This window comes from Hibiscus syriacus, unplaced genomic scaffold, assembly GCF_006381635.1.
Source record: "Hibiscus syriacus cultivar Baekdansim isolate YM2019G1 unplaced genomic scaffold, ASM638163v2 tig00113725_pilon, whole genome shotgun sequence".
NCBI classification, from domain to species: Eukaryota; Viridiplantae; Streptophyta; class Magnoliopsida; order Malvales; family Malvaceae; genus Hibiscus; species Hibiscus syriacus.
In genome coordinates, this window is record NW_024063471.1 from 2,505,554 (window position 1) to 2,519,497 (window position 13,944).

Consider the following 13,944-nt stretch of genomic DNA (forward strand, 5'->3'; position numbering starts at 1 on the left):
CCGAGACATGACAAACATTAAATTCCACTATTAAATGACATGTGTTGCCCATAGGTAATTTTGAAATTTTTATTTTATAAAAACTTTAAAAGTTTTATTTAAAAAAATCCTAAAATTTTCAAAAATCTTAAAAATAGTCCATCGTTGATTGCACTTCCACATGGTCGCGCCTCCACCGAAGATTAATTACCCAACGAACAACCACCATAACAATAATCGAAGTCCCCTAAAATCGCTTAGAAATCTACCCGACAAAACGACGGTGAACACAATGAAGGGACAACCATTGTGACTACACGGTGTTGTCTGTCTATGAAGATGGTAGGGAAGGTGTCAGAGGAGGTGGGTGTGGCCAGAAACGTAGGTGGAGTTAAGGTTAGGGTTAAGATTTGAGAATTTTAGGGATTTTGGGGCTTTCTGTAATTTAAAAAAAATATGGTTGTTTTTATAAATATAATAATATTTCTTATTTTTTTTAAAATGTTTCAAAATTATCTGAACGTGACACGTGTCTATGTAACGTTATGCACCCATATAATTCAAAAAAATAATTTAGACACCTATTCGTGAAAAATAGCATAGTTTAAACACTTATTTTATAATTAAGTCCATATATAAAGATGTAGTATACAAGAACCGAACACACGTGCTCGGTGGCGACATAGTCATGGACGCGTGATTTTATCTCATGCTCAAACAGATTTTGTAAAGAAATCTGGTTTGGATAAAGTTTTAGGAATATATTTGTATCAATGACTTAAAAAGAAGTGGCATTCAAGGCACTCGTGTTGCATTGGTGGATGAGTTGCTTGAAGCCAGGGTTTCTCCATACAATGAATTTACATATGACCAAATTAATGGATTTAAGATTGGTGGATGAGTTCACTGTCAGATTTCGGCAATCTTTTCTTAGCCCACAATTCAAACCAAATATAATTTAAAATGCATATTTTTAAATTTAAATTTTAAAATATACAAATTATCGGCCGTCTTTCGGTTGGGTACGGAATTAGGCTTTGACTTGAAAAATGTGTTAGAATCGCTACCGATTATTTTAAAAAATAATTAGGTAGATCGGACACCATCTTACATGATCTGTGTTTTACCAGAAATATGTTGGGTTTGGGAGTCGGTTACGGTCAAGGAATAATTAGTACCCTTGAATCGCCCTTTCGGTACCAATTAATTTGTCAGTTGCCTTTAATTGCGATAATTTGAAATTTAAATTAAAAATTTAAAACCTCGATTCGAATTACTTACCTTTGATTAATTAAAAAATTCCCCTAAAAAGTTAAAAATATTAGATAAGAAATAATGAATAAATTAAATAAAAGAGGAAAATTAATATTTTAAAAGTAATAAAATAAACGAAATAAAAAACCTGAGAAAACACAAAAATGTTGGTGAAAATAGAATAATAATTAAATAAACATATTAGATCAAATCATAAAAATAAATTAGGGGTTAGATTGAATTCCGGGTAAAATTTATAGACTGAAAGTTGAAATCTACAATAATTAATGGCTTTAGGTGCAATTCACCCAGAAAAATCCATAAAACCTCATTTGCGTGAATGCTTTCAAGGTCTTGCAATTTTGTTTGACATATCACATTGCGGCGCCATTGATCCTATTTCCTTCCGATTGGAGTTCCATCCATATTTACCTAGATCCAATAGCAGTAGCCACGGAATCAGCAGTCCTCTCGGTCCCGGCTGCGGCATTAGCTCCACTTAAAGAAAACGAAGTCGATGAAGACGACGATGATGAGGAAGGAAACAAAGGGGGGAAATCTTGAGTAGTCAGAATCCTAGCATATTGACCACTAATTGAAACCTGGTGCATCTTAGAACCACCATCACCGAGGTCGAGGCTAAGACCCAATTCCAATTCATACTCATCTGAGCACGAAGAATCTTCAGAGGAGACCACCATGTTATCCTCCCTTGACACGGTGGAAAATTTACCCACTTTCAGAACTGCCATTAACAGCGCCTCCTTGCATTGAAAATTAGAGGGTCCTGGTCCTGGGTTCAACCAGGAAGTGTTGAAAGCAAGGAAAGTAAAGAATTATGGGCAGAGAGAAATGGGGTGTTAAATGTTGAGGCTAAAATTAATTAGCTTTAAATTGTTTGGATTGGAGAGGAAAGTGCATCAATCGAGTTGGCTCGGAATAGAGTGAGTTTCAGCTTGTTTAAGCAAATTTTGCAGCGATAAAACATCTCGGTTCCTGATAGCCCCTGGATTTGAGTCAGTACCTTCCATAAAACCGCACTTGGCCTTCCCCCTTTCGTTTCAACCCTCCTATTTAAATTAAAAAAAAGAGAAAATCGTCTCAGTGACCAAAAATGCCTTATAATATACGATTTTAACCAACTTTTTTTGGATTTGCCAAAATGACCAACAAAATCGCAACGCGAAATAAAAATCGCAACGCGATCCCCAGAATCGCAAATCAGTTTCCAAAATCGCAACGCGATTCTTGAAAATCGCAATGCGATAGTACAAATTCGCATTGCGATTTTCCAGAATCGCAACGCGAATATGAAAATCGCAACGCGAACACATAAATCGCAACGCGTATCCGTAAACCGCAACGTGTATCCGTAAATAGAAACGCGTATCCGTAAATCGCAATGCGTATCCGTATATCGCAATGCGTATCCGTATATCGCAACGCGTATCCGTAAATCGCAACGATAATCCGTAAATCGCAACGAGAATCTGTAAATCGCAACGATAATCCGTAAATCGCAACGAGAATCTATAAATCACAACACTGAAATTTTGGGTATATAACTACGCAACAGCAGCAAATCATAAACTAAATCCCTAAATCGCAACTCATTCCATCTCCATCTATCACTCTCTCCGGCGACATCCGTTCCTATATCCAACGACATCCTTCCCAATCCGGCAACAGGTTTTAGTTTCGCAGCTCGTCTGTTTAGTAAATTAATTTACAACCATTAAATCATCTAATGTTGATCATGTTTGGATAGATTTGTGTTTTAGAGGGTCATGGGATAATGTTCATGGTGTTTTACAATATATGCCTTTACCCATGAATCTTCAACTAAAATTGTCTTTACAAAAGTTAACTTATGAAACTCTAATGCTACGTGTTTCAAAGAAATTGAATTTAGAGCCCCTAAGTGGATTTAGGCTATCTTATCAGAGGAATGGTAAAGTTTATTTGTTAACCGACAATGAAGATGTTGAACGATTCATTGCTTACATTAGTGTTTCACAAGATGATGTTACATTGTATGTTGTTGAACCTAGAAGTAGTATTGTTGGGTCAGTAGCGGGTAGTAATCAACTAAGTTTTTCTCAAAACCCACAACCTTTCTCTAATCCAAATCCCAATCAACTTTCAGCACCAAATTCCGGTTTTCGTATTGACCAGTTAGACGATGATGAGCCAACAGAAAAAATTGTGAGTACTAGTCAGTATTCGAAATTTGGTCTTGGTCAATATCCGGACTTTGATATTGGTCAATACACGGATTTTGATGATGTTTCAGAAGAAGAAACATACCTTGCGTGTAATGATTTTGATATTGGTCAATACCCGAATTTTGATGATGAAACAGCCGTTGCCGAAGAAGGTATTGTTGATGATAATGAGGAGGAAGTTACGACTGTGAATAAACATGTTGAACATCCATTCTGTAATTCATATAATCCTGAAGAAGAAAAAGAAGAAGAAAAAGTCCCCGAAGAAAAGAAAATGCCACGGGCGTATAACTGGAATATGCCAGAATTACTTCAGATACCGGAAGAAGAGTTGGTAAAGAAAGCAGTTGATTGTTACACAAAAGTTATTCGTATCAAGAAAGATGATTGTTTTGATACAAAGGAAGACTTGAAGATAGCTTTGTATACGAAATGTGTGGAAGATGGCTATTAACTAAAAGTTAACAAATCAAGCAAAGATCGTTTCGAAACAAGGTGTATGATTGACAAAAACTGTACGTGGCGTATGATTGCAAAGAGAATAAAAGATTGCGAAATGTTTCAAGTTAGGACTTTTATTGATAAACATACATGTTCAAGAACCCAAGTTTTTCCTCACCATAGACAGGCAAACAAAAAGGTGTTGGGTGGTTTTCTGGCTGAGTTAATGTTTTTGAATGGCAGGGTATATCGGGGACATGAAATTATGACTGACATGAATGCTCGGTTCAAGATTAGTATATATATCTCAAGCTTGGAGAGCCAAATGTTATGCCTTGGAATTGTTGAGGGGGTCGCCAGAAGCATCGTTTGCCCAACTGCCGGCTTATTGTCACAATTTAAAGCTGAAAAATCCTGGGTCGGTAACTCATATCAAAACAGATAGAGATGGACACTTTGAGTTGCTGTTTATCGCCATTGGTGCTACGGTTAGTAAATCAATATAATTTTGTTGACTCATTTTTGTTAGTTACATGCATTTCACATTTAAATGATTATATTTCTTGTGTATATTATTTTGTAGATTCGTTCGTTTATTACTTGCATGCGCCCAGTTATTATAGTTGACGGAGCACATTTGAAAGGTCGATACCTTGGAGTAAACTTATTAGCAGTAGCCATGGATGCTAACAATGGGATATTGCCAATAGCTTACGGGGTTGGCAAATCTGAAACCTCTGATTCATGGACATGGTTTATGGGGCATCTTAGGGATTGCATAGGTCCTATTAGCAATCTGACAATCATATCCGATAGGGCAAACTCAATTGACACGCTGTTAGAAGGTGTTTCCCATATGCTTTTCATGGACTTTGTGGTGTTCATTTGTATAGAAATCTAAAATCAAGGTCTGCTGGTATAAAAAAGCACAAATGGACATACTGGAAGGCTGTAAAAGCTTATCGGGAAGTGGATTTCAATAAGCATATAAATTGTTTAAGACGTGTTTTGCCTCAGTGTGCTCAAACACTAGAAGATGTCGGGTTTGAAAGATGGTCAAGAGTACATCAACATGGAGCAAGATATGGTTTCATGACGTCTAATAGTGCAGAATCAATCAACGCTCTAAGTCGTCATTCCCGGAAATTACCCATTACTATGTTAATGGAGTTTTTTCGAGCCTCTATTCAACAGTGGTACTACAAGAAAAGAAACCATGCAGGTATTATTTCTTTGAATTCGTAACTTATCATATTTATATATTTACTAAGTATTGTTTATTTAAATTTACAGGAACATTGGAACATCGTGTTACACCATGGACTGAAAAAAAGATAACGAAACGTGTTGTGAAGTCAACGTCATGGAGAGTTGAACCATGTTCAAACACTTTGTTTCAAGTACTGGATAATAACTTAAATGGGCTAGTCGATCTAAATGCAAAGACGTGTAGTTGTATGAAATGGCAAACATCTGGTTATCCGTGTGGCCATGTTATAAAAGTTGCTCTTCATTTAAACCAAGATGATTCAAGCGCATACGCTATGGATTGCTACACTACATAAGTTTATCGACAGACTTATGCCGAGATTGTCTACCCTATTCCACATCCTTCTGAGTGGGACATACCAGATGACTTACAAACAGTTTTGCCACCAGCCATGGACAGAAGGCTACCTGGCCGACCAAAAAGTCACGATCGTATACCGTCTAAGGGTGAAGAGAAGAAGAGATCGACATGTAGTCGGTGCAAGGAAAGTGGTCATACAAGGTTGACATGTGGATCACCAGTGCCATCACAATCATCTTTTCCTCTACCAAAATATGGATCCTCATCAAAATCCAAAGCTCATATGGTGTCAAGCAAAAGGCAATCATCTTTAAAATCCCAATCACAACTGGCTTCACCTTTTGGGACTGTTAACTTAGTTGATTTTTAAATGTAAACGTTGTATTATGTGGATTTTATGTGTGAACTTTTAACATTTTCAGTTGAATTAATGACTCAGGCCAACCATTTTGACTTAACCAACTCTTGTTATTCAGTTGTTATCACTTATTAGGCATGCATTTGACTATCGCAACACGGAAATTACAATCGCAACGAGAGAATCGCAATGCGAAATGAAAATCCCAACATGAAAATCGCAATGCGGAAATGAAAATCGCAATGCGAAATGAAAATCGCAATGCGAAATGAAAATCGCAACGAGAGAATCGCAATGCGGAAATGAAAATCGCAATGCGAAATGAAAATCGCAACGAGAGAATCGCAATGCGGAAATGAAAATCGCAATGCGAAATGAAAATTGCATTGCGATTCTCTCGTTGCGATTTTCATTTCCGCATTGCGATTTTCATTTCGCATTGTGATTCTCTCGTTGCGATTTTCATTTCGCATTGCGATTTTCATTTCCGCATTGCGATAGTCATTTTTGCCTTCAACATAATGCAGATTGAAATCAACAAAATCAACCATTACATTTCAATCAATTAAACAAGCACAAATAAGAATTATGTTCGCATCAATTACACAAATCAACTTTTACAAATCATCTTTTACAAATCAATTAAACAATCAAAAAATAAGCAATAATTCTTATTTCCAATCATCTACTATTGAATCAACTTTTACAAATCAATTAAACAATTAAAAAACAATCAATTAAACTATTGAATCAACTTTTGCAGCCATACATCATTTTCACGCAGTTCACTTCTGAGATTAACCTGCAGAAACCAAACATTTGCTCAAACAACACTTTCTACACATCTAAAACCTACAAACAGCAAATTATTGAATTCTAGGTACTTAACCAAACATTTTCAAACCAAAAGTCTATAAACTTACCAATTGTTTATGGACATTTTTATAACGCGGATGCAGGTAGGCAGCGTCTCGTATATATCGATTTAGCCATATAATGCCGAAACCACAAGCCTACTGCAGCTCTATCTCTATTGGTGGGAGGTAGATACTTGGTGCTTCCCGTCGTCAAACGCTCCAACGCCAAGCATACGAGAGGACCACAATCTCCTCTGGCTCCTTCCGTTTATTGTGGCGCGGTCTCGTCTCTAATAACTGTAATATTGAGCTTCTTTGGCTTCTTGTTTCCAGAACGAGTCCAATAATTGATCGCATCCAAGAATTTAGCCAAATGAGAGCTCCATCCCTTAATAATATCTCTTAAATCAGCCAATGATATGTAATTTATCATGCTGTCATACACTATTGTCTTAAGGGATGGGAGCTGAAGCTCGACGAGAATCCAATGTTTACGTTCCAAAACAGGGATAAACACCTGCAATCATAAGTAATAATTCATTCATTTGCGCACTTATTTCATAAAACCTTTAAACTCAATCTAAAATAAATACTAACCTTATCGACCTCCCACCATGCAGGATAAAGTTTAGCTTGTCCATTGCCCAAATCAAATGATTCATCTCGTTGATTCTTCAAGTGAACGGCGTTAAAAGACGTCGGCATAATTGTATATCGTATATTTTTATTTTTCTTAAGTTTTCTTATTATTAGAAGACGTGTCACCCACGCATCGATATGCTGTTTTACAAAAAAGACATATATTAGTGACTTACATAAATTTTAAAAAAAATTAATCAAATTGAAATATAAGAAAAATATAAGACTTACCCCCCCCCATCGAAATAGCCATTGTCTTCGACCCCTAATAATACGCCCCACCAAGACCGATCAAGCAACAAATAGATATCATCGGTCAGCTTGCATATGTCAGTGAAACACCCCTGGCTCCGCTCATGTAGATAAAAATCAACTGCGGTCTTAGCCCAAAGGGTGTTATCCAGAATTGTGTCTGGTAGTTGTATCCTCTCCACTTCCGATACCGGAATGGTACTGGCCGGTAACTTATACGAGAGCCAACTCTCATCCATTATGTCCGGCACGTCAGAGGGTTTCTCAAGAAGCCTACATATGACGCCATGTGAATCGGGCTCTTGAATGGTGGGAGAGACCTCTTCAATGATGACAGTGGCCTCTTGAACGGTGGGAGGGGACTCTCGAGGAATGATAGGGGGCCTCTTCAACGATAGGAGTGGACTCTTGAGGGATGACAGGCGAGTCGGGCTTCTTCTTGCGGTGTCTTCGCACTATTGGGGTGTACGGAGACTTAATAGTACGTGCACGCTGTCTGATGCGTGAACTCCGTCGTGCAAGCATAACCCGACGTAAAGCATCCACTCTATCGGGCCGCTAAATAATTAAATACAAAAATCAGTAAATAAACATACATGATATTTAAACAGTGAAAACAAAGACAAATATGTTTCAAACTTGCATTGTATTCACCCAAGTCATTATTCTATCATATTTCACAAAATGCATCAGATAACAAAGAAAAATATGTTTCAAACTAATACCCTGAAGTTAGTATTTGTCTTTGTTTTGTCTATTGGTTGAAGTAATGCAATCCATTCAAGTTTCAATTTGCAGAAGAAGAAATAGTTTACTTTCGCAACACGAAACTTAAAATCGCAACGCGAAATGAGAATCGCAACGAGAAACCAAAATCGCAACGCGAAACCAAAATCGCAACGCGAAATGAAAATTGCAACGACAGAATCGCAATGCGAAATGAAAATCGCAACGAGAGAATCGCAACGCGAAATGAAAATCGCAATGCGATTTTGGTTTCGCGTTGCGATTTTGTCGTTGCGATTTTGGTTTCGCGTTGCGATTCTGTCGTTGCGATTTTCATTTCACGTTGCGATTCTCTCGTTGCGATTTTAAGTTTCGTGTTGCGAAAGTAAACTATTTCTTCTTCTGCAAATTGAAACTTGAATGGATTGCATTACTTCAACCAATAGACAAAACAAAGACAAATACTGACTTCAGGGTATTAGTTTAGCAGAATTGGCAGCAACCGAACAAATTTACTTTCAACCAAAAGACAAAACAAAGACAAATACTATTTCACAGTGTTAAAGAATACACAGTTTAGCAGAATTGGCAGCAACCGAATAAATTTACTAAGCAATCTAAGTGAAATGGCTAATCTAAGTGAAATTACGAGTAAATTTATCATTAAGTTAAATATGGAAAATCTTAAACTTACCTCGTTGCGTAGAGTATGAACCTCATTCTGCAATGATACTATCATCTCACGTAGAGCGGCAACCTCACCACGTAAAGTTGACACCTCCACGCCATGCACCATCGTTATCGCGTAGAGTACCGATCTCCTCACGCAAGGCATTGACCTCATCACGTAACTCATCCCGTGGAGGTGGAGAACAAGGAGATAAATGTCGTGGCCTCTTTACCGGTCGCCTATCATGAGGTGATGGTGGAGAAGAGGCTCGATGATGTGACGGGATAGGTGATGGCTCTCGTTCTAGAGGTGTATAGTCGGGTCGATCGGGTGATGGCTCTGGGTGAGGTGATGGCTCTCGAATTGGAGGAAGTGGATGCTGCTCATCATCCGTGCCATCAAAAAACTCTGACTAGCTTGCCACCAATCAGTGGCAAGCTCTTCCTCCGTGGGTGTCAGTCTTTGTAATGGAATGTTGGCCTCCTAACAATATAAAAACTCAAACAAAGTTAAACGTCTACTATTAATAACTTGTTTATATATTATATGAAAGTATTTGTGTTAACTTACATTATTTATTGTCACATATGGTATTAAGTCTTTCCAATCCAACAGATTTTTCCTCTTCCAGGAAATAGCCCTGGGAATATCATTTGACGTTTTTATTGCATATGTACGCATGCTGGGGAAAGCCTCGAATATCCAAATCTACAAACAATATAATAACAAAATTAGTAATTGTTAAATAATTAATTATAATTTTAGAAACATTATATAGAAATTCTTACCTTAAAGGCCCAAACAAAGCCTGACAAAGTGTATTTCGACCCATCGCCACGCAAACTTTTGCGGTCATCAAAGGCAGTAGACAACTTAGTCCAGGTAGCTTTCCATATATACGAACCCCACGGAAACAGATTCCATGCATTCAGGTCCTCTACCAATATTATTAGCTCCCGAGGAATAGGTTGTCTGGCCTCTCTGCCTAAAAAGTCGGCATACACAAGTAGTAGAAGGCATACTCGGACAACATCGACGTCATCCATCCGAGTGAAACCATCTTTCTTATTAAAAAATTTCTTCAGGTCGTCGACGTGTAGGTTCGGCTTCTCCATTGACTCATCCGGAAAAACCCGGGATAACCATGATGGGTGGGCGATATGACGAGTGTACCGGCCTACATCATCGTGTCCGAATCGTAGACCAGTGATTAAGCAGAACTCCTTACGCCCAAAACAAGTATACGCTGGTGGAAAATGAAACCATATCTCTTCCTCACCACGTTGTATACTGTCGGGTAGATTTGATGTCATGGTCTGAAGCCACAAATGGGTCAAATTAGCATCTCCACCCGGATGCTGTACTCTCAGCCATGGCCCGAAGCAGGTTTCCTCAAACAATTGTCTTTGTGCAGGTGAAAGCTTCGAAGCAACTGTAGTGGCTAGGCTAACTTTATTCCTTAATGTCAATGAAGCCGAAAAAAATTTCTACAAAAACAATAAACATACCAAGTTAGATATACCAAAAACTACACTGTGAAGATATACTAAAAACAATAAACATAAAAAGTAGTAGTTTATTCTTGAAACTAAAATTTGCAACACTGTTTTTTCTTTTGGTTGAAATGAAAATCGCAACGAGAGAATGACTGTCGCAACGAGAGAAATGAAAATCGCAACGAGAGAATCGCAACGCGAAATGAAAATCGCAACGAGATAATCGCAACGCGAAATGAAAATCGCAATGCGATTTTGGTTTCGCGTTGCGATTCTCTCGTTGCGATTTTCATTTCGCATTGCGATTCTCTCGTTGCGATTTTCATTTTTCTCGTTGCAGATAGTCATTTTCACGTTGCGATTTTCATTTCTCTCGTTGCGACTATTCTGCAAATTGAAACTTGAATGGATTGCATTACTTCAACCAAAAGACAGAACAAAGACAAAGACAAATACTAACTTGAAAATCGCAACGAGAGAATAGCAACGCGAAATGAAAATCGCAACGAGAGAATCGTAACGCGAAATGAAATCTAAGTGAAATGGTTAATCTATTATTGAAATGACCAGTAAACTTATCATCAGTTTCAATATGAAAAACCTACAATAATGCAAAAATTTCAAAATAAAAATAATTAAAAAAACTAACCCTCGGAGGTTGATTTTCCATTTCTGAATATTGTGAGGGATTTCTGACCGTGAATGGTTGTGAGGGATTTCCCCGGAGATGGGGACGGAAATCTTCGGAGATGGGGACGGATTTCGCTGTAGAGAGTGAGAGATGGAGATGGGACTGAGTTGTGATTTTAGGTTTTAGGTTATGGGTTGCGATTACGGGATTTTGTCTTAATATTCGTTTTTGTAATTTGAAAATAAAATACGCGTAGCGATTATAATGGCGCTTTAAAAATCGCGTTGCGATTTACGGATACGCGTTGCGATTTTACGTATTGTCGTTGCGATTTACGGATACGCGTTGCGATATACGGATACGCATTGCGATTTACGGATACGCGTTGCGATTTACGGATACACGTTGCGATTTACGGATACGCGTTGCGATTTATGTGTTCGCGTTGCGATTTTCATATTCGCGTTGCGATTCTGGAAAATCGCAATGCGAATTTGTACTATCGCATTGCGATTTTCAAGAATCGCGTTGCGATTTTGGAAACTGATTTGCGATTCTGGGGATCGCGTTGCGATTTTTATTTCGCGTTGCGATTTTGTTGGTCATTTTGGCAAATCCAAAAAAAGTTGGTTAAAATCGTATATTATAAGGCATTTTTGGTCACTGAGGCGATTTTCTCTAAAAAAAATGCTAAAAGTTATTTGAAAGTGGAGAGCACACTGCGTGAGTTTGAAGGGGGGGAGTGGTCGGCACCATAGGAGTGGGTAGTTGTTCGTGAGAAAATGTAAATGGGACGGTGGGTTGTTTGTTGGAAATGAGGGACCTGTAAAAAAATGATTATAATATATAAATTAATAAATTAATAATAATAATAAATAATATAATAAAATGTTTTTGTAGATCCGGACAAAAACAGATGTCTACAGCTATCCCTATTTGCACATTTTTATGTTAACAAGAATAAACCAAAGACGAAAAAAAGACAACCAGTTTTTGTCTGGTGCTTCCTCGAATTGGGCCTTTGTCTTCTTCTCAGTTTAAAGATTTCGGCTTGAAAATTCTTCCAGAAAATAGTTCCCTGCTATCATCGAGCTGAATAAAATCGAACTCGTCAGTTTTTGTTGAAAGATAGTCCTTCTTGCCTTGAGCTATGTTGTAAATTTGATTTGCCTCTGAGTTGAATGTAATCGAACTCGAAGGTCTTTTGTTGGCAAATAACTCTTCTTTCCTTAAGTTGTGTTGCAAATAATGTGCTTTGGAGCTGAGCGTAGTCGAACTCGAAGGTCTTTGTGTTTCAAGAGAAACATTTTCAAAAGTTTTTTTTCAAGAGAAACGATTTCAAAGTTTTTTTTCGTGTTTCAAGAGAGACGATTTCCAAGGTTTTTTGTGTTTCAAGAGAAACTGTCTTTAGGGAGGCAAAATTTTGTTTCAAGAGAAACATATTCAAAGGTTGGTGTTTCAAGAGAAACTGTCTCAATAGAGACAAAACTTTGTTTCAAAGGAAACTGTCTCAAGAGAGACAAAATTTGTTTCAAGAGAGACAAAATTTGTTTTAAGAGAAACTGTCTCAAGAGAGACAAAACTTAGTTCCAAAAGACACTGTCTCAAGGGAGATGAAATTTGTTTCAAGGAACACATATTCAAAGATTTTGTTTCAAGGGAAACTGTCTCAAGAGAGACAAAATTTGTTTAAAGGGAAATTGTCTCAAGAGAGACAAAATTTGTTTCAAGAGAAACTGTCTCAAGAGAGACAAAATTTGTTTCAAGAGAAACTGTCTCAAGAGAGACAAAACTTTGTTTTGAGTAAAGTAGTCTCAAGCGAGACGACCCCTTGTTTCGAGAGAAACAATCTCAAAGGCGATCTATAATCTGTTTGTTCCTGCATGTTAAAGAAATCATTTCAGAAGCTCTAATCATTGACTTAATGAAGTCAAATCTATGGATGGCATGTTTGATGTGATGCTAAATCACTTCATCGGGCACGATATCCTTCTTCATGAAGTTAAAATCGTGGATGGCTCCTTCTTTGTGAAAATGAGCTTTTAATTGGACGTCATTCGTTGTGAAGTTAAAATCCACACTGAAGATGAATGTTGCTGGTGGGTACGATTCCCTTCGTCGTGAAATTGAAACCGTGGATGGCCTCTTCGTTGTGAAGTTGAGCATTAACTTAAATATCATTCGTCGTGAAGTTGAAATCCAAGTTGAAGATTAATGTTACTGGTGAGCACGATTCCCTTCGTCGTGAAGTTGAAACCGTGGATGGCCCATTCGTTGTGAAGTTGAAACTAGGAAGCCCCTTTGCCGTGAAGTTGAGCTTTGAATTGGATATCCTTCGTCGTGAAGTTGAAATCCAATCTAGAGTTGGCACGATATCCTTCGTCGTGAAGTTGAAATCGTGGATGACCCCTTCGTTGTGAAGTTGAACCTTGACTTGAATATCCTTCGTCGTGAAGTTGTAATCGAAGTATTGTATGTTGTTTTGAGTTGGATATCCTTCGTTGAGAAGTTGAAATCCAATCTCGAGTAAATTGTGTCACTTCGAGTTCAATATCCTTCGCCGTGAAGTTGAAATTGACTCTGAACGAGACTCGGAAAGTTGTTTTGTCGTTCGACAGTTGCCCCTTCGTTGTGACGTCGAGCAACCACCATCAACTTTTAAATGTGCTTTTTAATTGAGTATCTTTCGTCTTGAAGTTGAAACTTAACTCAAAAAGTTGCAAAAAATTATGTATGCTAAAAATGATAAATTTGATGCTCTTAAGTATATCTAAGATGCATGCAATATGAATTAGTTTTGTTTTATCTCTTGGATGGGGCCTCATTTTTGTCTGCTGGTATTGTCC

The 13,944-nt window shown here is 37.7% G+C and overlaps 1 protein-coding gene across 1 annotated transcript in view; it reads right to left on the reverse strand.

The window, feature by feature from the left end:
* The window catches only part of LOC120187589 (mitotic checkpoint protein BUB3.3-like), a 51,851-nt gene that overhangs the window by 1,300 nt on the left and 36,607 nt on the right, over positions 1 to 13,944 (reverse strand). The gene's annotated exons all lie outside the window — the stretch shown is intronic.